This window comes from Lissotriton vulgaris, chromosome 4_1 (assembly GCF_964263255.1).
Source record: "Lissotriton vulgaris chromosome 4_1, aLisVul1.2, whole genome shotgun sequence".
Taxonomy (NCBI): Eukaryota; Metazoa; Chordata; class Amphibia; order Caudata; family Salamandridae; genus Lissotriton; species Lissotriton vulgaris.
The window spans coordinates 465,663,064-465,690,020 of NC_141691.1; positions in this window are offsets into that span (position 1 = coordinate 465,663,064).

Consider the following 26,957-nt stretch of genomic DNA (forward strand, 5'->3'; position numbering starts at 1 on the left):
CATGGCTGGTGGCCCGCTGACATGTTCCCCCCAGCTCAGTCATCTAAATGGGCTAAGAACCTGGGAGTCAAAATTGACAATGAGCTCTCGCTCAAATCCCAGGTGGCTGCTCTTACTGGAACGTGTTTCGGGATCCTCAGGATGCTTCGAAAGTTCCTTCCTCTGCTTTCCGAGGAACATCGGAGGATAACTGTCCAGGCACTTATAGGATCCAGATTGGATTATGCAAATGCTCTGTATCTGGGTCTGCCAGAATATCTCTTACAGCGCATGCAAGTGACCCAGAACGCTGCAGCACTAGCGATTTTTGGCCTGCATCGCCGTACTAGTGCCTCAAACCTACTTCTACCCCTCCATTGGCTTCCTATACGGAAGAGGATAATGTTTAAGGCTATGACCTTAGCCCATAAAGCCCTGCATGCCAATGGTGCAAAATACCTCCAGAAGAGGCTGGACTTTTACCGGCCTGCACGATCCTTAAGATCGGAGTCATTGGCTCTGGCGGTGGTGCCACGTATAAAAAGGGCCCGACTGGGCGGTCGGTCCTTCAGATTCCTTGCCCCCCAGCTATGGAACTCCCTACCGCTGTCCTTGCGGGCCACATCTAATCTGCTTGCCTTTAGGAAGGGTCTAAAGACTTGGCTGTTCTCTGGTTAGTGCGCCTCTCCTTTTTTGGCTTCTGTCTTTTTTTACTGTTATGTTTTCCAGTCTTTCTTAGGTCTGGAGCACAAAGCGCCGGGACACTCCTTTGGAGTAGCCGTTGCGCTATAAAAGTCCCATATAACATAACATAACATAACTTAGCATACATAGATAGTTGCTTTAAATCCCAGCTGATGTAGCCCTCTTGTTCCAGGACCTTTACTCTGTCTGCATGTCTCCACTGTGTGTGGGTGTTTCCAGAACAACATGTCCATGGTTATATGACAAAAAATATGGGGACACAGACGGCAGTTGTGTGTCTCTATTATGTCTAGGTGCCAGTGTCTGACCACTGAGATTAAAAAGGAACAATGCTATTTGACATTGCCTATGCTGTTTCGACTAAATCCCAGGAAAAGATCAAAATACAAAAACATGTGATGACTATGTGTAAAAATGCAAAGAAGCACAATATTAAGCATAATATTTGTACAAGTGGGCAAACCAAAAGCAGCCTACAACCTGCGTAATTAGGCTAACAACAAAAACGACAATGGCTATATAAAAAAACACATGACACCTCCCTATGGTTAGGACAATGGCATGACAAATGATTTAGAACTATACAAAAAGTATTGTAATTATGGTGAGTTGGAGGAATCCATGATGTCAAAGCTCAGGAACTCCAAAAAGGAGTCAGTCTCCACGGAAGATGATTGTTGGACAGCCCAGGTCACAAGTTCCAGAGAACAGATATGATCCATGGTCCTAGCCGATGCTGAGATAATTACTGGGTAACCTGCATCTATATTAGTGGAGCCAGTATTTAAAGTTGCGTGTGCCATTGCACACAGCTCCTCACAAAGGAGTGGCTCATACCTCACATTGAAGAGAATCCTCAAATCCAAGGGACAACTCTGAAAATGGGTCGATAAAGGACTCATCAGCAGTTCCATGACCATGGGAACAAGCATCTGCAAAGCCAGACAAATATCTAGTGCCCACTTGAAGGGGCAGCAGAGAGAGTGAAACACTGATTGCACTCATGTAAACCAGGCAGGTCAGAATGTTAGTGACCAATTAGGGTTCAGTTCTTGAAGCAACAAGATTCCAAAGTATGGAATCATATGTTCAGAACACTGCTGGAGCAGTGGTATTCCCAGGGGGCTTACACATGGAACATTCATCAAGGAGAAATAAAAATAGGACAAAAATGCTGCAAATGAGGAATAATTGCAGTGGAAATCCTCCAAACACACTAGAGAAAAGGAAATGAATTAAAGCCAGTATTACTCCAAAGATAGCCATTCACAATAAGAGGCCAGGACTCTAGGTACCACACCTGTCAAGCTGTAGGGTGTAATCCAAAGGAGTGGTACTCAGATCTAGGAGAAACAGCCTCCTGGGTTCCCATAAGTGGATATGATCCACACGCTTATGCACCCAAAAAGATCAACACTCTATCTATTATTTTTCTCTTTCGAATGATCTATTTTGAGATCTCAAGTTCTAATGACCTCTCTTATATATCAAGTACTGAGTGTGGTATTCCTGACTCGATATTCCATTGGTAAATAGACTGCTACATTGTTAAAAGCGATTTTTAGTGTATTTTACTCCCAAAATGAAAAACTAGAGGTAGAGAAACTGGAAGCGTAGGAGGCAATATTAGTATACCTTAATATGATGGAAAAAGCAACAATATATCATAAAGAGCAAATAGAACATTTGATGCCCCCATTTCCATCAAATGATCTATTTGCTCTTTATGATATATTGTTGCATAGAGGGCTAAAGATCTCTATGCTGTTCAGAAAAACAATGAACATAAGTTGTAATGTACGTCAACATATATACCATTTTATAATAAAAATGCATACATCGCACCAGGGTAAATATGCCCTGGACAACTATGGATCACTATATATGGTAGTTTAGATTAGGTTGGATTTGGCTTACTATGGATGAATCTATCATTCACTATGAATTTTATCACATTCATTTTTATGTTACAATTTTGTTATTCAGTTCTTACATTCAAGACATATTATTGGTTTAACGTATTGAGTAGCCAATAAGTTAAAGAGAGCAAAATAAATGTTATATTTACTCATTAACTGTTTATGATTATATTAGGTGCAATTGCCTGCATGGGCTAAAATTAAAAACTTGCTAAACTCGATTATTCCTGTACTAAAATGAAGACCTCTTTTTCATTAATCAAGGTATGTTTGGTAAACCAACAATATGTACACACTTTAGGTATAGTTGATTATAGTAGAGAGGTTTGGTGCAGCGGCCAGAGTTGTGATACTATGTTCATTACATTCCTTGCAGGACATTATGGACAAACTAATGTGAACAGTTAGTTTGAGAAATGTTTCTCTGTAAGGACTAAGGTAAAAATGATTGAAATATAAATAAGGGACACAGGGCATTTTAAGGCTTGCCCCTAGTATCAGTGATGCATTTTAAATAAGAATAGTTTTAATATAAAATGGTTTTAAGACTAATAGATGAAAATCCCCTCTTTATTAAGAAATGGTGACTAGAGATTTTGCTCAAACAGATGACTAATAGTCAAACATATAGATGTGATTTTTACATTTTGCCTACTTCCCTGCATTCTGCTACTATGAGAGAAAAAATGTTTAAGCCAATGAGTATCTGAATTGAAATATCAAAATGCTATTGTAAACTGTTATGTCAATATGCCATGTCAGGATGGGTATCAGAAACATCAGTAATAATAGTGACTGTTTCCCCTTATATGTTTATTGAATGTTAGAAGCATGTCACTTACATCTATAAAAGAAAAAAACATTGAGTTGATGCAGTGAATATTCTTGTGCATACTCTTGCATTGCAAGTGTGAAATTAACAAGCCAAATCGAATATTGTGTACAATTATGTTCCATACTTTGTAATTAGGTTATTTTGTTGATAAAATGTATGTAGCAAATCACTTCTGGGTTATGGTTTGCACACTCATGTTAGTCTCCCCGTGTGTGCACTTTGTAGTGCAATTGTGTGTCAAATCAATAGGCTCTGTATTTTTAACTTGCCACATAAATATAATTTTAAATGGAGTATATGTTATCTGTGTTTTTGTAGCCCTAAATAAGTCTTGAGAAAGGGATGAAATGTGTTGGCTGCGCTAGTGTGAATATGTTGTAAATTGGCAATAAAGAATTTTCAACATACAACATGTCTGAATGAATTTTAATGAAGTTGTGAACTCTGGACGTACATTACTTCAATCAAATAATCCTTGTATCCATTATTGTAATTGATTATCTGTGCTTTGACTAAAATAGACATCATTTGAAAGAGAAAACAATAATAGATAGTGAGTGCCGATGTTTTTGGTGTATTACTCCAAAGATAGTTTAGAATGAACTGACTTGTCCAGAACCTCTAATCTTGATAAAATGCACAAGACAGGCTGTGATAGATGCATTTAAAATGTGATTAATTAATATAGCAAAATGTAGTGAGAGGTTCATGTCTAAGAGAGCCTGTTTCTCGCTGGATGTCCTGGCAACCTGTAATTCAAAAGTCTCATGGGCAGACGTGAGAGCTGCTTCTTTTTGAAACAGTAATGCTTTGAGTCAGTTTAGCTTATTAAAGTTTGCTTCAAGGTTGGAACGGAAAGCCACAATGGGTTATCAACTACTCCTTGCATGGGGGAAAAGGACATTATTATACACGTCCCACACAATCTTGATCACTAAGCATTAACTAACTACCATTTGAAAGGACAGTAATAAGTGGACGTATTGCAGGAGCTGGTAATCCATTTAAAAACAGGCAAATTTGCTACTAAAGCATTATATGCACCATGCAAAGTAACATGTTTGAAAACATATGATTGCCCAACAGAAGAGTAAATTCTTTTCCAGTAAGGAATACCTCTTTGCTGGCACGTTCACAATGATAGGAAAAAGGAAGTGACCATAATTCATTAAAAAAAGCTGCATCCTAGGGGTTCAAATATACCAACAGGGAAATGTTTCATGCAATTTAAATGTCAAAACAGGTGAAGATGTTACACTGTGTATTAACCATACAGCTGAAGATCTTTTGGCTCTGAAAAATAGAAGGTATTATAACTTCTCCAAATTCAGCATTGTATAGGTTGCATCTTTCATTGCCATCTGTTGTTTGTTTGTTATATTGAAAGGCAAAAATAGGCTACTGGAATTCAAATAACTCCATGGTATGCATCTTTTTTTAAGGGCTTGAAGTGTCCAACTTAACTGCACAATAGATCTAAGCTGACTTTACCCTTGATACAATGTTGCAATGTCACTTTGCGTAACATCATTAACTGCCAGCACAATGTTATTCAAGTTATTATTGCAAGAAGACAGCATATTAATCCTATTATCAACAACTGCAAACACTTTATCCAAATTATCCTGATCAATTTGCCTTAAACATGCGGAAGCTTCCATTTGGGACAAATTCTGAATTCCATTCTAGGTAGCATGAAGACATTTTTTAGAACATTAATATTTAGGACCTATTAAAAAATCTGATAACTCCATGTCTTCAGACAGGAAAGAAAGATGTTTTTTCACTGCAGCATGTTCCAAACATTGTTGACATAATCTTCTAATTTAATAGGTGGTAACAATACCTGAATGTGGGGAGTGAGAATATCAGGAGTCAGGGCTGCTTGATTTATAACCATGTGTGGAATTAAGAAAATGAACCTGATAACCATGTGCATCTACTGCCACAATAACTACGTGTGTGAACCTGAAAGTATTGCATTAAATGTACCACTCTGCAGCATACAATTGAGTTGTTCTTCAGTATAATTGTTCAACCTTTGCCAATTTTCTAAGTGGGGAATGGAGGTAATATCCGAGGTATTCATCTCTTTAATTTGTGCCAGTTCCAGACCTGCAGTCTGCTGGACAGTTTCATTCCAAAAAATAATTTGGCTGGAATTATAAATGTTTGAGACAAGGATTCTGTCCCTTTAACTTGTCAATGTTTGGTTCCCCAAATTGATCTAAGTTTGTGTCCTTCCACTAATCATAGTCTCTAAGGCCTTAGTGGGTGACAAACAAAGTTGTAAATATTAGCTTAGTCTGTGGGGGAGTCGAACCATGTCCTCATTGTATGTAATTAAAAAGTGTTTGGTGAATTTTGGGCCTGTGTAGAAAATGATGGCTGTAATGGTAATAACAGAACATATCCCTGTCCTCCTAGGGTTCCCAAAATGGCCCTCGCAGTGGTAGGGCAAGAGATACTGGCCCTACTGAACTTGTCCTTGGCAACAGGGTGCGAGCACAAATTTAAGGAAGCCTTGGTAACTTCTTTACTAAAGAAAGCAGCGGCGTACCTGAAGAATCTGAAGAATTTTCAACCTATTTCTAGACTTTTCTACCTGGCTAAAGTGCTTGAGCAACATATGCTTAAAGTGCTTTCATCCTTTCTGGAAGAGCATCAACTGCTACATGCCAGGCAAGCGGGATGTAGAGATCATATTAGCACTGAGTTGGTGATGCTCTCAGTGCTAGATGAGCTACGGCTAACAGCTGATAGGAAGTCCCCCTTAGTGTTGTTCCTATTAGACCTCTCGGCCACGTTTGACATGGCGAACCATGCACAATTGGTGGATCGTGTCCGTCGACTGGGAGTCACTGGGACGGTCCTCCAATTGACGGTCCTCCAATGGATTGCCTCCATTTCGGAGGTTCAGTCCCAAAAGATCCAAATAGGGGAATGTACATCTAGTCTCTGCGCTTTGCCATGGGGAGTTCCGCAGGGCTCTGCGCTGTCCCCTCTGCTTTTCAATATTTATCTCCAGCCTTTTATAGCAGCATTGGCTAAACTGGAATGTCAGATATATAAAACTATGCCGACGATACTCAATTAATTGTCCACATTGATAATTGCTCTCAGGTACAGCTCAAGCTACAGAACATCCTTCGGTTCACTATGAATTGGATTACTCTGAATTCACAGAGGTCCTTGCTATTGCTACAGGGGCCAGAACCTGGTCCAGTCTCTTCTGGCCACAAGAGCTTGGCACTACTCTGATAGAGGTGCCAGCAGTGAAGAGCCTGGGTATCAGGTTAGACTCTAAGTTAATGATGGATAACCAGGTAGCTGCTGTAGCGAGGCTGAAGAGGCATCTACGGAAACTTGTACCCTTGCTGTCTTTTGCTACCGTGCGTTCTGTGGTTTCACTTTATTCTTTTCATGTCTGGACTACGGCAACGCAGTATACCTAGGACTCCCCGATAAACTTTTGGGGAAACTTCATGTTTTTTTTAACGATCCAGCGAGACTGATCCTTAAACTGCTGAGAAGAACACTTGCCACACCATTGCTATGGCAGTTACACTAGCTCCCTATTAAGCAGAGGGTCAGATTTAAGGGCCTGTGCATTGCACATAAGGCTAAGTATGGAGCGGCGCCTAGCTACATCAAAAAACGTTTAAAGCCTTATGCGCCTGGTCGCTGTCTTTGTTCATCAGGGACACACCTGCTGGCCTGTTCGCACTTTTACAGATCCACCTTGAGGGGACGTGCCTTCTGGGTTGTGGTTCGCCACATCTGGAATAAGTTACATGAAAGTCTGCATGGGGAGACGACTCTCCTCCCATTTAGGAAGAAACTTAAGACCATCCTGTTCACCTACGCGTTTGGATAAGTTCACCCAATTCTGCCCTATCTGCAAGTTATATGGCATCCCTGGGTTCATGGTAATAGCGCTTAGAGTCTGTTGGTGATTTGGCGCTTTACAAATATAATTTAACATAACATAACATAGCATATCAACATAATTAGCAGAGTTAAGGTACAGGTCCTGTCATTCAAAAAAAGTGTAATATTTCAGCTGCGAGAGCATGGCATTTACCATTTCAACATTCCAATCATAGGAATGTAACCTAGGTACAATTACATCACTCATCGGAATTTTAAACACATATGGTATCTGCAGGATCTTCGTAGGGATGAATATGTCAAAAGGAACTTTATTCCAAACAATTCCATCAGTTACTGGAATGACTGAAATGTTTATGAGAGACAAGTCTCTTTTCAGTTTATGGTAAGAAGAATGGGACGCCAGCACACCACGGACCAGTTCCATAGCAGACCATTCTCGGAGGTAGTGGCCATTAATTAACAGGAAAAATGCAATCATAAATTCAATCCACAAGAAATGAAAAACCAAGGCAAGTGTGATCCAATCATATATCCAAAGCAGGACTTGATAAGTGTGTTTCAAACTGTAAATGAAAACACAGTTCCATGCTATAGGAGTGTTTAAAACAGAAGAACTGTATGAGGAAAAGTCATATTGATCCATTCAATATCCAGAAGCACTTAGTTGGAAAACAGGAGGCTTAGGTTCTGTAACAGGACTCCAAACATCCAACAGTGGTTGATCAATTGATGGTGGATCAGTGTAAATGACATCAGGGTCAGCAGACGCAGTATTAGAAATTGTACTCACATGGTGTAGTTCAACATGTTCAATTGAGACAAAGCGTTTGTCTTTAAAACCATGAAGCGGTGGCAGGATCACGGCTCTTGTGACTTGGGTGCCACAGACTGGCACAAGTGCTTGATATAATGGCCCTAATTCCTTTTTAGTCACCACGTTTTCTCGAACAAGATATACCCTTTTTTGGAATCCAGACAGAAAATTTGGATTTCACATCCGTACTCTAAGAGGGAGATGTGTTCAACTGTTTGATTGCTTGGGTATCACAGAGCTTCTGTAGATCTTGTAAGATTGCACAAAGTTTATTTCTGTCAAAGGTTGCTGCACCCGCCCCAATATCTGGACAGTCAAGGTCCTGAACGTACATCTTGATGTCAGAAAGTACTTTGCATGTGGTACGCCCACTCAAAGATCTTTTTGGGAGGTTATTTAGAGATCTTTGAACCCTGTAAAGGTGATGGATCCAACTATGTCCAGTGTCTAATATTGTTGCCTGTGAATACTGCTTTAAGTCACGGTTCAATCTTTCCACAATAGATAATACACCTCTACACTCAGGTATGCCATAGATTTCCTGTAAACTTTTGATGCGAAAGCAGGACCCTGGTCCGAGTGGAAGGCATAGCATGCATGTGTCCTGACAAAGACATGCATGTCTTTAATAACAGTTAGAGCATCAGCGAACGTTGTGGCCAAACACAGAGGAATCTAAAGCAAGAATCAAAAGCAACCACTATAAATTGGAACAAAGTGTCTGAAATCAGTAGACCACAGTGATCCAAATATATGTAGTTGAAAGGCTTGTTTTAGATCAACAGATGTTTCTGTGGCATACCAACCATAGTGGAACATTTAATTTGTTGACAAATGTCACAACACAGGACATATTTTTTGGCCTTTTGGTCCAAGCTGTGCCACCAATAACATTGCTGTAGCTGTAAAATTGTGGCCACCACACCAGCATGTGCAAAAGCAACACCTTCATGTTCCGCTATCACTAAAGCAAGATTGTGGTCTTGGTTGTGAATCAAATGACCGCCAACCCCTGGAATTGTTACATAAGGGTTGGTTTGTTCATCTAAGTGATAAGAATATTTTGAAGGAAAGCCTTAGGTAAAGGGGTGGCATTCTTAATTGGATTATCAGCAGCCAAGATAACTATTCATGTTTTAGAATGAGTAATAACAGTTGATGTGTCATCTGCAGATTTGGCTGTTTCATCAGCCAAGGAATTCCCTACAGCTTGTGCTTCCAAATGGTGATGACTCCACATATGTATTACATGAATCTGTGGCAACTTGTCTTTGAGTCTGTCACCTTAACCCAAATCATTTTATGGTTGATTATGTTGTCTTTTGAATGTTTGAATCCCTTTTCTTGGCAATAATGTAGAATATCATTAGAGAACTGTACACAGTAAAGTGAACTGAAGGCCAAGACCGCTGTGCAAGTTGTTTGAGGTTGGAATTTGCCATCCAACATAACACCAATAACAGTAGCATATGCCACTGAATATTGCTGTGTAGAACCTATGGCAGGTGGGGTAAACCATCAGTGTTAATAATATATTTATACTGATCAAGAGGCAAAACAGAGGAGGGCATAGGATAAACATGCTCATTTTGCAGCAATTCTTGTGTATGTAAAGAGGGGTCAGGCTGAATACAAAGTCAACATCAACTGCTGTTAAGAATATGGCCCATTGTATCCAGCTAGTTTGGAGGGCTTTATCATTAGAAACAGCTTTTGTGACAGTCTGTAAGGCCAGCATGAAAGTAACGATAACAAAATGGATCCCTTGTGCAAGTGGCCATTCTTTAAGGATAGCCATCTGCACTGCAGTCAGTATTTTCCCAGTGGAAGCAAAATGCATTTCTGCAGTGGAATATAAATATGATTTGTATGATTTAGACACTGTTTTGCCTTCATTAAAAGGATGTACATAAATCCAATTGCAAATGGCAAAATACAAATGAATAGGTTTGAATGAAGGAATTAAAGTATTTACTAGGCGCAAACCTTTGCCCTGAGGCATCTTGGCACTGCAGAATCAGACAAGGGGGGAAACTAACCACTTCCTAGATCTCCTGAAAACTTGTAAAGAAGGAGAGGGTTTTAGTTCCAGAGGCAAGGAATTCCAGAGCAGAGCTGTAGATCAGAAAAAATGTTTTCCCACTCCATCTGGTCTTTCTAAAGGGAGCACATTCAAGATTCTTGGCCGTACTTGAGTAGAGAATCCTTCTAGGATCGTACCACCAGAGATGTTTTCTGAAGTAGGCAGGTCCATACCCATAAAGGGTTCTGTAAGCTGTGCATACAGATTTGAAGATGAAACACTGTTTTACCGGAAGCCAGTGAAGTGTACTAATGGATCCCTTTGCCAATTCAAATCTACCCCTTGGGCTAGTCCAGTGGTCTTGGTACCTAAACCTCACAACCAGGGTGGTAAGAGAGAGATGAGGTTTTGTGTAGACTACAGGGATCTCAATGCAGTCACCAGGACTGATGCCCCTCCAATCCCAAGAGCAGATGAGCTTATGGATATTTTGGCCTCAGACAGATTTCTGAGCACATTTGATCTTACAGCTGGCTACTGGCAGATCAGGTTAGCTGATGATGCAAAAGCCAAGACAGCATTTTCTACCCCTAGTGGGTACTATCAATTTGTGGTAATGCCCTTTTGTTTGAAATGCACCTGCCACTTTTCCAAGGTTGGTCAACAAGTCCTAACAGGCCTGGAAGACTATAGTGCAGCATATCTAGATGACATTGCTGTCTTTAGCTCCACCTGGGAGGATCACCTGGTCCAACTGAGAAATGTGTTGGAGGTCCTGCAAAAAGCAGGCCTAACTATCAAGGCTACTAAGTGCCATATAGGGCAGAGTCAGGTTGTGTACCTGGGACACCTTGTGGATGGAGGCCAGGTTCAACCAGTGCAGAGCAAAATCCAGACCATCGTGGACTGGTTTTCTCCGACTACCCAGACTCAGGTCAGAGATTTCTTGGGCCTAACTGGACACTATAGAAGATTTGCAAAGGGGTATTGATCCATTGTGACCCCCCTGAGTGACTTAACTTCCAAGAGAATGCCAAAGAAAGTTCAGTGTACAGTTAGCTGTCAAAAGGCATTTGATGACCTGAAGCAGGCCATGTGCACTGCACCAATTCTGCAAAGTCCTAACTACTCCAAATAATTCATTCTCCAAACAGATGCATCTGAGTTGGGGGTAGGGGCTGTGGTGTCACAACTGAATGACGGAGGTCAGGACCAGCCAGTAGCTTTTATTAGCAGAAGGCTGACCCCTAGAGAGAAACGTTGGTCAGCTATTGAGAGGGAGGCCCTTGCTGTGGTTTGGGCTCTGAAAAATCTGAGGCTATATTTGTTTGGCACTCACTTCACTGTTCAGACTGACCATAAGCCCCTCTTATGGCTAAAACAGATGAAGGGTGAAAACCCCAAACTTTTGAGGTGGTCCATTTCCCTACAGGGGGGGTACTATACAGTGGAACATAGACCTGGGAGTAACCATGCCAATGCAGATGGACTCTCCAGATATTTCCACTTAGAACATGAAGACTGATCTGGTCAAGGTTAGTTTAAGAGCCCTGCGTTTGGGGGGGAGGGGTTGTAGGAGAGTAGGATCTGCTTACTATGGTTGCCCCACTTATTGCTGATCTTTCACTGTTTTTTTAATTTAGTCTGGCTGGGGCCCTGCAAGTTAGGACCCCAGCCTAGCTGCTTCCTCTCTAAATTGATTGCATGTACTATAGGTACACTCCGGTTGGGTTACTGGGGTACCCTTGTGAGTCCCTAGTATATGGTACACTAGGTACTAAGTTCATAGCTACCCCTGAGGCCTACCAGGGGCTGGAGCATGTATTATGTCACCCCTGGAAAGTCTTCCAAAATGACACCACAGGACTGCTACTGCAGCCTGGGTAAGGTGGCGCATGCACCCCTTACTAAGATATAGGTTACCTATATCTACCTTTAATCACTGACACATATGAACCTATCAGTCACTCCTATGGCAGGCCTTATCAATCCTAAAGGCAGAGTGCTTGGTTTTGTGTGAGAGGGTGCCCATGCATGAGCAGGACCCATCTGCAGCTTTTGGAATCTATTCTATGAAGCTGTTCTGTGATGCAGACAGATCATATACTTTTAAGTGCATTATAACCTTGCGGTAAATGCTAACTTTGGAATGGCTACTACAAAACAACACAAGAGCCAGTACTGCGACCTCTGTTTGACTTCAGTTTCCTCCGCGCAAAGAATTGAACTAAGTGCAGGGTAGTGACACAGTTCATAGATTAAATCACTTTTATTCATCAGAAAGTTTTTTGAAAAGAATTCATTGGTTCAAAGTTTACCAAAAATTCAACACAATTTAGAAAACAAACGATACAGGGTACAATATTCATAAAAATTACATTTTCCTAAAACAAACAATGATGGAAAAACATTTAGTAGAAAAGCATACAATCATACAAAGTTGATCAACACTTACATTCATAACTCACTCTCTCATACACATCACACATACTCAGGACACTATATACAGTTTAGAATGTCACAAAAAGATGTTTTCAAAGGAAGGGGGGCACCATAGAGAAAGACTTTGGGAAAAAATCGACCTATTTTTGGAAATTCACAAAGACACTATTTGAATTTCACACTCTTATGGTGTCGACCATTCTACAACACCATAAGAGGTGCATGGGTTGCTGTTGCCAAGGCTTTTTGGGTCCAATCTGGGCACCGGCACTGCAGCACTCAACATCCTTTGTGGGATAGCTCGAATACAGATCCTGTTCATCATGGATGCCTCCTGGTCCTCGTGGCTGAAGAGTCAAACTTCACCTACTTCACCCGACATCTATGGGAATTCGACTATCGTGCTCCTGGTTACTGGCAAGTGCCCCAGACTCTGTCCTCTCTGCTTTCAGGTTCTTCTCATCTTCCATCCAGGCTTAGATCACACCGGACACTTTCCACTTGGACGCCAGCAGCACTTTGAAGTAGATCGCCATTGAAAACGACAATGAAACCCGACTCCAAAATACACCTATGAACCCGGCTTCCCTGGGTGAGGTAACTCGAGTACTCCGGTGCTCCAGTGGGTGTTGGCTCTAGAACCTACTAATTCTAAAGGGGTTTGCACCATGTCTTCTTCTAAGTGTCCTTTACCTGTAAAATTCCAACCGCGACTTTCCCCATGGAAGTTAATGGTGATTCGCGGGTCTGTTCACACACTGCAGGCGTCCCCGTGGGTCTCCTGTGTCACTACCTTGGGTGGTTCCTGGTGGCCCCTGCGGTTCTACAGGCTCTAGGCCTTGTATCTATGCAAGTTGTGGTTCTTATACCACTTTCTTAATATATGGTTTGGTACGCCCCTAGAGCTCAGTGTAAATTGTGCCAATTTACTGTGTGATATTAAGTTTATTGTATGTACTTTTGCCACTATCCTCATGAAGAGACTAGTGGGATATGTTTAGAATAAATACAAATATTATATATATATATATATGGTGTGGTTTTCCTTTCATTTGCTAATTCATGAGATTATAGACTGGTAAAACAAGCTGCTTTACATTCCTCCAAGACTTAGCCTGAAGGCTGCTCTCCACAGCTACCACTAGGATAGCTTTCTATAAAGGTTGTGTTTAACCTACCATCAATAAGGGGTTGTTTGGACTGGTGCAAGGTGCCCACTAGAATAGTGGACAGCATATGCCAGGCCAACTTCTCACAATGGGCAGTCATCGCCATGGGATGTTTTCTAATATCTCAAACTGAAACATGAAGTCAAGGCTGCCACCCCTAATTTCACACTGGAGCCTCTCACCCATAACACATTACACATGGTACTGACCTCTAAAGAGCCTAAACACTTTGTATGAAAGGCCTAATGTATTTTGAGGTGCTTGTTAGCGCTCAGATCTGGAACTAGGAACCTTCTGATGTGCAGTGGCTTTACTGTTGTCAGCAGACAGGACGTATACTATCGAGCAGTAGGTGGCACATTATTCTTGATAAGTTCCTACATAGGCTGTATTTCAGCTCTGCAAAACTATACCGGTATAATCTCTGCCAGAATGATAGCAGCAAATGGTGCGCTATGGAGGGTGCAGACTTCCCACACCTCGCGTGGTTATGTCCTCAAATGAAGACTTACCGGAAGGAAATCGAGGGGGCACTAATGATAGATGAAGTACTGACCCTCATGCCATTGATTGCAGTATTGTGACACAAGTGGGATATAGAGGCAGGATATCGAAAACATGCTCACTATGTCTCCTTTTAGCCAAAAGGAGGATATCATGTCAGTGGCGAAAGGGAAAAACACCAAAATTCAACAACTGGCTTCAAGACTTAATATACCATAAGGATCAGTTACTCCCATTTGCTGAACTCTTGCCACCTAGCTGCAGATCAAGAGAAATATGGGGACCATTAAACCCCTACCTTCTAACTCAGAAAATGGATGGTGTTGACGAACATGCCCTGAAGCAGCTCCTTTCGGGACGTGCCATAGGTACTTTCAATCCTGATGGCCTATTTACTGTGTCAACTGTTGATATTGTTTGTTTGTTATTGCAATTCTCCTCACAATTGCGTGAAGTGCCTGCGATCATTACGACTGCGCAATGCTTATGAGTGATTTGTATCTCATACTACTCTCTGCTGCTTGTTGTTTATGCCTATGATTACTCTGATGTACTCTGATGGGTCTCCAGTGGATAAACAATGCTTTAATTTATGTCTATGACAATGTAAAAGCATAGTAAGGTCTTATACAAGAAGGTTATGACTGTTTACTGTTAAATTTAGTTTACCTACTTTGTCCACATCAATGATGAAAACATAATTTGTGGTACTCCTGGATCTCTTGGCGGCATTTGACACGGTCGATCATGAACTCCTGATCGACCGTGTCGGCAACGCCGGCATCCAGGGCATGGCCCTAAAATGGATCATCTCCTTCCTTGACGGGTGCTCCCAGGCTGTGCGCCTAAATAATTTCTCGTCAATAAAAAAACAGCCTTACCTGTGGGGTTCCCAAGGGCTCGGCCCTCCCGCCCCTTCTTTTTAATTTATATATTCAACCCCTGATCGTGTCTTTACGCAACCACCCTGTCACTATCTTCAATTATGCTGACGACCTCCAGCTGGTTTTTAACATTGACTCCTCTGACACTTCCATCACTGACTTCCAAACCACCATGACCTTTATCAGTGAATGGATGTTCCACTGTCAACTCAAACTCAACCCCGATAAAACCGAGCTGGTTTTAGTCGGAGGTTCCGTCAAAGCCTGGAATACCAGCTTCTGGCCATCTTCATTACGCTCCGCTCCCAACCCAGTTAACTCTGTAAAGAGCCTCCGAGTTTTCATCTGCAGTGACCTATCGCTTAAGCCCCAAATCAATGCAGTAGTTTCCTCCTGCTTTTTCCACCTCCGCAGAATCCGCAAAATCTGCAGATTCCTTATTAAGGAAGCTCTCGTCCTTGTCATTATGGCTCTTGTCACCTCCCGCATCGACTATGCGAACGCCCTGTTTGTCGGCATCCCGGCATACCAACTCCATCGCCTGTAACTCGTACAAAATCAGGCAGCTAGGCTCATCTTTTACCAACCCAGACACCAACACGTTAGTCCCCTTATGAAGAGCTTGCATTGGCTACCTGTAGCCAAACGCTGTCTCTCCAAACTTGGCTGCACCATCTTTAAAGCCCTCGCCGATCAATCCCCTGCCTTCATCTCTTCCCGGATTCAACGCTACACCCGGTCACGCGAGCTCTGTTCCTCCCATCTTCACTTGCTCACCATTCCCACTTTCAGACGGAAAAAGCATGGAGGTCTGAGATTTTCTTTCTTAGCCCCCTGTTTCTGGAACTCCCTCCCTAACGAGCTAAGACTGGCCACATGCTACACCAAATTCAGAACTCTCCTGAAAACTCTTTTATTTTCTCAAGCATATCAATAAGTACCCTACATCTCAGCTCCATGAAACCGCCTGGTGTAAGTGCGCTTAAGAAATATTTTTAACATAACATAACATAACATAAAGGTAAAATACCAATAAAGTATTTTAAATAAGAAGTTCCCTAATTGATGCCTTGTATGATATATAGAGACCTAAGAGAAAATCTTTAGCGTGCCAGTGCAATCTTGAAGATTTTGGGGGCCCCATGCAAGGCATATTTTAGCAGCCATCCCCAATCTCAGAAGCAAGGAGTACCATTTTCTCTTCTGCGTTTATACTCTGCAACCATTTTCTTCTACTTCAAGAGTAAGGTAATTCGCGTCAACTTCAAATATCTCTCAGCTTTGTTGGCTTCAGGCTCCCATCTCAGATTGGGACAAACTGTAAAAAGGCAAACTTCTCCCAGACAAGGGCTACACAGGTAAAGATGTTCCATGAACAAGGCCCTCCCTGGCCACTCTTTGCTTTGCGGCCTTTTTTAAGTTCTTGCAGAGCTTTTCTGTTCTTAGAGTGAATATTCAAGAATAGATGTTTCGTAATCTGACTTTTTTGACCTGTGGCTCAACCTCATCAGCCTCTCCCTATCGATGAACTTCACCTCCACTACAGCAGAGATGGTAGATCCATAGCATAGGTCCCAACAAATTCAAGGTGCAGATATTTAATCAAAATTGAATATCAAAAATGTATCCTTATCAAAAATGAACAAAATAACATATTTTTGTCTCTAAGTCAGGATATATTTTTTTTAACTCTGAACTGTTAAAGGTGATTGGTAATTCATGGACAAATTCTATCCCACCCCTGAACGACCACAACTGAAATTGAATGATTATTTTTGGAGTGGGGCTATAACTACCAATGTAATAAACACATCTAGTTTGTTTGCAAACCAGTTAAAAAATGACTATGGTCTACCCCTGAGAACATTAATGCAAGCAGCAGATGACACATTGTTGTAGTAACTAAGTCACTCAATTTGACATTGATCTGAGTGGTAGTATTTACATGCAAAACACTGGAACACTTAGCCGTCTACAGGGATTATATATATATATATATATTGTCTGTAAAGATGCACATTTGTCCAAAATTCTGCCGATGTACGACTACATTAGGGGGCAGATTTATGAAGGCCTTGCGCCGCCGGTGCGTCATTTTTAACATGGGAAAAAGTGACGCACCGGCGGCGCAAGTCCTTCATAAATCTGCCCCTAGATATTTAAATTGTGTCGTTTTCATTCTGAAATTGCTTAACGATATGCAACGTGGACCTGACTGTGCTTTTAGGTAATGCATTTTTCAAGGTGTATGTTCCTGAAGTAAACAATGGTGCCTATTTTCGTAAAAAGGAAAGATTGACACACTCAGATTATGTTAAATATACCTATATTTATGGGGTATTTTTAAATCCATCCGGTGTGCTGTGAAGATGTCTCATACCGTAAACTGCACATGAACCAAATGAACCGACTAAATAGATGGCACAGTTAAGCACTTCAAGTCCTGAGTTATACATTATTCCGATTCGAGCTGCAAAAATGTTAGCGCTCTTTGCTGACTGAGCATAGTGCAGTAACGATGAGAAACAAGCAGACAGCCTTGCTGATGTGTGCTAAATAGCATTACGTTCTTCATCCAATTAACGCAGCCTTTTAACAAAAATTGCATTTTTAAACAATGGGCTAAATGGCATTTATGCCTGTATTTTTCGAACTACGCACTAAGGTGCTGATCTTACATATCTTACACATCTTTAGTATGTTGCCTACTAGAAACACTAAGTTGCAATTAACACTGTACATTGGATCATTTGCTGTGAATTGACATTTGTTTGGGTAAAACAACACTCACCCGCCAGAGAAAAGATGAACATTGTGCTTTAATAAACAATGAAATTCTCGACTATTCTTACAAAATGTAAACAGCTGGATTTTGAGTTCTGGCAACAAGATTGTCTTCTGGAATTTGGAAGGCATTGTATGTATGTATGTATGAATGTATATATATTTTTTATTGTTTGGTTAAAAACCATTACAAAGTAAAACTTGATCACTTCATCGAAAAAAGGACGGCTGAGTGGAAACCTACTAAAGCATTGTCAATAAATAATAGACAGCATGTAAAAAAAAGTTTTTTAAAAATAGAATGCAGAAATTATAAGTTATTTAAAAACTTTGAATGCATTGTGGGCAGATTGTCTTCGCCTGGAGGACCGGGAAAAATACAGCTCATGTTAGCAATTTGAGGTTCTGTTGTTAATCCGCAGGCTGACTGCCGCCCTGCTGTGGTGGGAGAGACTTGGCGGTGCTAGTTTCTTCCAGATTCTGTGTAGGGGTGGGCGTAGTTCGCGAAGTAGCGCCACCCGTAGCTACGCAAAGTGCACTGTGCACTACGCGAGCCACGCATAGCAATATGCGAACTGCGTAGTAGCATGTTCGCACTGTGCAAGAAGTCATTTTTAATGGTTGTACAGTGCTGACAAGCTTTCGGCAATGTGCAATCATTGAAAACGGCATCTTCAACAGTGCGAGCTGTACTTTTCTGCAGCTCGAGTAGATGTTCACTCGAGCTGCTGCTTTCTCAACTCGGACTGGTAGTTTCTCGCAAGCGGTCGTGAGCATGCGCGACCACTCGCAATGAGAAACCTGACCTCCTGGCATTGAGAATCTCGTCGGGAGGTTTATTTTCCATGCTCGCGATCGGCAACTTGATGTTGCTGATCGCGAACAAGGAAAAAGTCTTGTGAGGATGTCATTTTGCTTGCTCGCGGTCGCCAACTTGACGTTGAGGACCGCGAGCAAGCAAAAAATGACCGCTGCACTATGCTATGCTACACTACGCATTTTTGCTACGTGCAGTTCGCGCAGTGCAAAGCTGTGCGAACTTTGCAAACCTCGCGAGCGTAGCAAAGTGCTTTGCCCAGGGTTACTTCTGGGAGGGTTTGTGGACTAATTTAGTGAGTTCAATGTTCAGCTTGGTGTTTTCAGGATTGAGGGCTGCTATTATGGCTTGACCGCAGGTTCGAACTCCTCGCCTGATCCATTCGCCTCGCAGTAGTAGCTGACTGTCTGTGAGCATAGCGGGGCATGCACAAACTATGTGTTCCATTGTCTCAGAGTGATAGCCACACAACCTGCATTCGATGTTGTTATCTGGGCGATGCCAGTCGGGCAGGTTCTTTAAAAATGGCCAGTCACCCATCCTTAGAGCTAAGAACTGAAAAAGAGCTGGAAAAGTGAGGCGACTCAACTCCTGGTTTGAAATTTGTGATTACTGCCCAGGCATGATTCCTTTTTGACAGAATTGCCCTGTCTGAATGAAATGACCACAGTTGGACGCTCTTCTTAATAGAAGCCTTAAGCACCTGCTGGGAAGGGTTTGTTTCCCAGAATTCTTTGACTCCTAGTAGTTTTAAACTCTGATCCAGGTGATGACAATGGTTCAGGCTGGACTGGCATTTCACTATTTATTGCCAAAGTTTTGCCTCAAGGGAGCCCTCCCTTGAATGGCGCAGTCTATTGCAGAACTTTATAAATGCGCTGGCCTTAATGCCGTGATGATCCAATAGGCCCAGTTCAAGACGAACCTGCAATGGTGAACTCGATTTTGGTAGGTGGAAGGCACGTTTAGAGATTTTGGTTGTAGATTTGTTTAATAATGAATTAGTTGTGCCCTTCATGGTCTCTTGCTCATACGACAGAGAGTTGATTATCCTCGACTTCATTACATTCAGCATGGGAGTTAGACTTGGGCCAAGTAGTTGTTTTGATAATTTCATGGCAGCAGCCTCTAGTGACAGGGCTTTGGTCCCTAGCATTTCTTTTTGTTTGATGAAAGAACATCTGCGGTCCCAAAAAATATCCAAATATTTATAGTGATTTAGTTTTAGAAAGGTTTAATTCCAAGGAGTTTCTTATAGTGTAGGGAAGCAAGTCATTAAAGAAGCCTTTGTAGACCCACTTTGGTATGAGTTAGTAACACCAAGTCGTCGGCATAGAGCAGGTTGCTGATGCGGTTTCCATCTAATTGAGGAGGATGGCAGTTGACGGCGATAGATCTAATATGAGCAAGTTAAAATAAGTGGAGCCAGCACACAGCCTTGTTTTATGCCAGAATTGGTCCTGATTTTTCTGGACACGTGGGAGCCTTCGCCCAGCTTAATTCTGATCCATGTTTCCGAATGGAGTTGGACGATTGCATTTAACAGGGACGGGGGTATGCCCCAGGACTCTAATTGTTGCCACAGTAGGGCCCGGGATACGTGTATGTATGAATGTATGCAATCATATGCTATTCCTATAGCGCTAACCGAGCCAAAATGCAGTGGATCACTGGACTGGTCAGTGGATTGCTCACCTCCGTGCAGCTCCACCAAATAGTAGTGCCACCTGAGCTCAATTACAAGGTGTTCAAGGCCCTCTTCCACCCACAGGCTCCTGCCTGGGCCTCATCCTTGGTGGTCCTGTGGGAGAGCACTCTGCACTTCTGCTGTTACTCCTCTCTTGGCTTATTTCTGTTCCCTCTTTTCACTTTTCTCTCTTTGCTCTCTCTCTCTTCTCTCTCTGATTTCTGTTTTCTCTCTTCTCTCTCTGTTCTCTTCTCCTTCGAGCTCCCCACATTGTCCACACCGCTGCTGCCCCTTCAGTCCCTCCCCCCTCCAATGTGTCATTCCTCCTCCCGCATCCCAGCTACAGTGGTGCCAATTACCACCAGAGACTGAGAGCTTGTCTGCAAGATAATTGGGGATGCTGGCTGTGATGGATTTTTGAATGATGCAGCTGGTCTTGAAGATGGTGCAGGCTAGCAATAGGAGCCAATAGAGTTCCATCAGGATTGGTGTGATGTGATCATATTTCTTCAGGCCCTGGATGAGACGTGTCGCAACATGTCCAATGTCCCTAAAGAGTACTAGTGTTTAGTCTGGGAGGCCATTGAATAAAGTACTTCCACAATCGAGATGAGAGAGTACAAAGGCTTGAGAATCAGTTCTGAAATTGCTTTCCGAAAGAAAGCTTTCACTTTCTTAAGAAGAGAGAGCTGGTACCGAGTTATCTGTGTTTTTAGGCACGGTGCTCCTTGAGGTAGACAGTGGTGTCCGAGGTAAATCCAAGGAATTTGGCATTCAGAGAGAGTTGCCGTTTGAAGCCTTCAAGGTTTAAGTCATTGAGCTAGGTTTGTACTGTATCTTGTGTGTTGCAATTGGCAAATAGAAGGAATTATTTCTTGGTTGGGTTGTGCTTCAGGCAGGCACTGGACATCCAGGTACGAATGATGTGTACTCAGTGTTTGAGTCATTGGCAATGTGAAGTGGAAGAGACTTGCAAATAGAGTTGTGTATCACTGACATGGTGAATCTTGATGTTTGATTCTGTTATCTGCGAATAGGAAACATAGAAGCTCCATGGAATGTTTGAACATGACAGAAGACAGTATAGAACACTAAATGACTCCACATGTGATAGTTATGTTTGTGACCTGAGGTGCCTTTATGAACAAACAGCTGTTGGTTGAGAAGGTAGGAGGAGAACCAATAAAATACGATGACGGTAAATCCCATTTGTTAATTGATGGTGCTGATGGTGGTGGGACAGGCCACTGTGTGAAAGATAGGCAAGAGGTCCGGCATTATCAAGAGGCATGGATTATCTTCATCTGTGGTCAAGAGGGAATCGTCTATGATGTGTAAGGTGTTGGTCTCCTGCGGCAGCTTGATCTGAAGTCAGACTGGTTGTCGTGCAGGAGATGGTTAGCATTGTTGTTGTCTTGGGATTGGCTCATTTTTGGTCTGTGTTAAAAAGTACTTTGCCTCTAAATGTGCATCTGAACACACTTGCATTTTTCTAGGTGTGATCGTACATGCAAGTAAATTAACAATTAGGGGTGGGCGGACATTTCCGTTCCGCCCACGGAATGTGCGGAAATTTGCACCTTCCACCTTCCGCAAAGAAGACGTAAAACTGGGTACATTTCCGCACATTTGCTTGTGGAACGGAAGTTAACCACCGACCCGCCTCCCGCCCACCTTATTAGGTTATATTTAAAGGCTAAAATACAACTTAAATAAAACTTACCTTATTGCGCCGCAAACTTCACCATCGCAGCTTCATCTTGAAAACTGTGCATGCGCAGTCCTGGCGAGGAATGCGCATGCGCAGGCTCCAGTGCATGCCCAGTTTCTAAGATGAAGCCGCGATGGGGAAGTGCATTACCCAATAGCGGCTGGTAGATTCCATAGCGCATTCTAGCCTCGGCTCCCCCTGAGAGTTACTTCCAACTGCCAATATCATTCGAGAGTTGGTTCCCAGTACAATTAAAGAAGGTCCTTTGGAACAGCCAGTATCAATACAAATTAAATATGTATTGGTTGATGAATGTAGTCCTGAATATCGAGTACAAGAATAGTGATGCACAGTAACATCTTCTACAAAATATTGATAGACAGCAAATCAAAAAGTAAGTGAACAGACAGAAGGATAGATTTACTATTCATAATTCCACTTCTTTGCAACTTGCTAATATATACATAATCAAGGTACACAGATATGGAGTTAGGTATAGAAAATGCATACATATTCACCTTTTGCTGTTATGTTCCTCAATAATTTGCCCATGATATTAGCATCCCATGATAACTTGGACTCAATATTCAGGAATCACACCATGATCGACTAAACATGGATATGTAAGAGTGAATGACTCAATGTCTGAATGAACTAGTGAATAGGACAATTCATATACTTATTTAATGGATCTATAGAGCTCTAATGCACATTATTAGCATGTGTGCACTTTAACATACATTTGTATTAGTGCAAATTAAACAGAGCATATGTCATCAATGATGTCATTCAACCCATCAACACTGATGGCATGCATGAGGTCATAACCAACGTATGACTGGCACAAATTATATTCAGCAGCAGCTGCTCTATATAAGCTGAGGGGGCAATCCCCCCACACCTTTTCCTGGTTTGAAGAGTGTCTGTCAGACTGTACAAAGGTCATCCTTACAGACACTCTTCTTGTTCAGGTCAGGCAGCCAGGAGCTAGGACATGCCGTAAAATCACATGCTCCTGGCTGCCTTCGCATTACTCTGTCAGGCTGATGATTTCACAGCCCTGTGGACATGAGCTCCTCAGCCTTGCAAAGGTGCCTTGAACTGTTATGTTCCATATAGGTACAACAAAATAGGCTCAGGTAGTCACCTAACCTTTCACCTATATTCTCCGTATCATTACACTACATAACGATTCTTAGCACTGACCTTTTACCTGGTTATGGTAATGTCCAGAGATGACATGTGGTTTTCTCCAAAAGCTTAATCCTCATTCATAATGCAAGAGAATTCTTGGAATCACAGCAGGACTGCAGGCCTACCATCTCCTGCATAATAACTATGTATAAGGGTAATTCCTTCTGTCATCCTAAGTCCGACATGGCATATCCCAAAGGGGTACTGCTTTTGGGTATATATACATCATCTCTTGCTGAGCTAGACAGAGGAGGAGAAGAGAACTTCCATGCTGACACACTGAAGAGAGACGCTGAGGCTCCTGCACGCAGAAACTTCAGCTCGCAGTGGTCTGACTTGCCTTGCGGGACGTCCAACTCGAAACTAAGATGCGGTCCCACAGTCTCTCACTTCAGGTAATGGGGTTGACTTTATTCAAGAGGGATTCTTGGCTTTTACACCCACATACATGCTAGGTACATTTAGGTACATCTAGTTAGGGTCGCATCTTAGGAGTACCATTCTACTTTCATGTATTTTATTTCCTTGCCTGCATTCATTATTTTAGCATGATGGTAGAAATCTACCATCCTTTTACTCTGTTAGTGCTTATAATCATGTATATCTGTTACTGTCTAATGGTTGTTTCAGCACACCAATTTTACATCAGAATGCTGCTGGTTCAATAAATACTTATTGAAAAACGTCCCCACCATTTATTCTGTGTATCTCCCTGAGATTAAGTGAGCACGAGTGACTGATCGGCCAGTAGCACTGTTTCCACGATTCTGAGGGATCAGGGTTGTCATGTTCGATAGTTGCCAAGAACTGTTCTATCCTTGGTATTAGGGGTTTCTAGTGTCACTATGAGCTAGCTGGTATACAGGCTAACATATTTGGTAGTGGTGTCCAGAACCAGTCTGACTCCAATCCTACAGTATATGTTGTCTAAACGGGCAGATCCTATATAGGTTTGTAGGAACTACGCAACATGGTGCCGCCAATGTTGATTTGGTACTTATTTAACTGTCAAAACAGAGTATTCAGCTCTGCTTTTCTCAGAGACCCCTACTCACATTTCCCCAGAGACGTCTGCAGTGGAAAGGGAACTATCCGCCACAACAGAATAGGCTACATTCCTATTTATTAGCTGTAGGTTTATCAAGCTTAAAGGACAAATAGTTCCTATTGTGCATAAAACATTATTCAGTTTCCTTGAAACTTTCACTAGAAACTTTTGTCAACCAATAGCTGACAAAGATGCTGCTGTCCGAGCATAGCCTGCTGCAGACACGGAAGAAGAAATAGAAGGGGAAAAAAACTTTTCAGAAAATGTTAGGTATGCCCTTACTCAAAAGCTAAAAGAAATATTAAAACATTACATAAACCTGACACAGTTCATGATGAAAACACTCACACTTCAGCCAACAAGAGCTTCACAAGCAGTACAAATTCAGGATTCTGCAACTAGAATTACACCACAAACACTATACACAGTTATGGGTAAAATGCCCACTTAAAGCGAGCAAATGCCATTCTGGATAGCTCAAAAAAGAACACAGCTAGAGGCAGTATTTCCACACACAAGCCATCAAGAAAAACATAGAATTCTAACAATCTTCTTGCCAATGGAGATAGTTTCCCAGAGAGAGGATTGTAATACTTGGGGTTTCGCTGCCATATATACCAGAACTCATGGTATCCTTTCATTAACAGTAATACCAGATGTATTACAATAGATGTAGGATGAGTATGGAGCAGAACCTGCTCTGATTTTAGGGATGAAATTATGAGACCATTCTGCACAGATATCATCTATAATATTAGCAAATATAAAAAGGGAGGCAGCAGCAGTGACAATATGCCAACGCCGGAGGGATTTCACTCCCTTACAACAGGAATGTGAATTACCTAAAAGTATCACAGACGCCTATGCTGAAGTAGGTACACATAGTCTGGGAGATAGAGCAACCCAACCTTAACTGATGGGGGGTCCTGAAATGGATAACACCATGCAAGCACCTGATTCTTCCAAGAAGAAATGGGATAATAACAATAAAAAACAAAGGAATAGAACTCAATCTAGCGGTGGGTAACCTCAACCGGAGCCTTCCGAAAGGAAATACAACCTTAGGAATAGGATTAACATTAAAAAACCTGAAAAGTATCAGGACACTGATACACGTTCCTCTCATTCCTTTTAGAGTTCACCAAGAAACTCTGAGAGAGAAGGACGGGCAGAACACAGACACGAAGAGCGTACAAAGTGCAGAGACACGCAATGCACTTCAAGCTACCCTTCCAAAAAAGGAGACAAGCCACAATCTAAACCTCAACTTAAAAAGAAGAAAGTAGCAGGGCTTTAAGTCAGACATGCCCAGAATTCTGAGGACTCAACTACTGAATGGGAATGGGCTCTGACGATGCTAGACAACACAGCAGAAGTAACAGTAGCTCACGAGATGCTGATGGAATTTCTGGTGACAGCGGAGATGAATGAGCACATCTCGGTGGAAACCCCTGATACGAGGATAAGTGTCTCACATAGGTTACCAGAAAGAAAATTCCAAATAGAGGGGGACAAACTGAGAAAAGTGAAAGGTCTCCTTTGGGAGAACTTGACTTATGGCTATGTCATCCTTTTAGATGAAAAAGATTGCCCCCTCTGAAATTGTTATGGATTGTCCAAAGGGAGAAAAGGTCATTTTGCCAGCTTTTTCCGACCACAATCCAATTTACTTAAAACACTCATACTCGTGGGAGCGGGTGGTAGCCCTTGCTCCAGCACTTTATCGCAACCATGTTGGGTGGGATGCTGAGTCACCTCACCATATAATCCCAGTAAAAACCGGTCCAACTCCACAGAGACAGTACCGAATAAAACAAGAAGAGAACAAACAGGTCTGGGTGATCTTAGGACAACGTGAGTACCAGGGGTAAAAAAAAACTAGCACCTCCCCAATGAATAATCCTTTGTTACCCATAATGAAACCTGATAGTTCATATCATCTAGTTTTAGACTACCGAGATCTGAACACATGCACAAAAACATTTGCAGTACAGAATGCACACAGTGCCGCATTAATGAATAACACTGTGCGGAAAAAATACAAAACAACACTCGATATCTCAAATGGATTCTTCTGCCAAAATGTAGCACCTGAAAGCAGGTATTTAACTCCACTCTCAGTGCTAGGTTCCCAACCAATTTTGGCGACTCACCCAAGGGTATAAGAATATCCCAGGGTTTTTGAACGCTAGGGTAACAGAATTACTTCAGAGTTTGGACGAAGAGGCATTTTCCTATGTAGATGCTACTTATCTGATGGATGATTATTTACAGGATCACTTGACCAGAGTATGTACCATCATTTTGGCATTTGCCTCTGAGGGCTACAAATTCAACTTTAAAAAATCAAAAATAGCCCACCACAATGTCCTATTTTGGGATACGAACTATCAAGTGAAGGAAAAAACCTGCCAGCTAACTTTTTTTAGAAAAGTGTGCGCTGGTCCAACCTCCCAAAACCTTAAAAAATGTACAATCAATATTAGGATGTTTAATTTTCGGCAGAACATACATTTTAGATCATGTAGAAGGAGTGAAACCTTTCTAC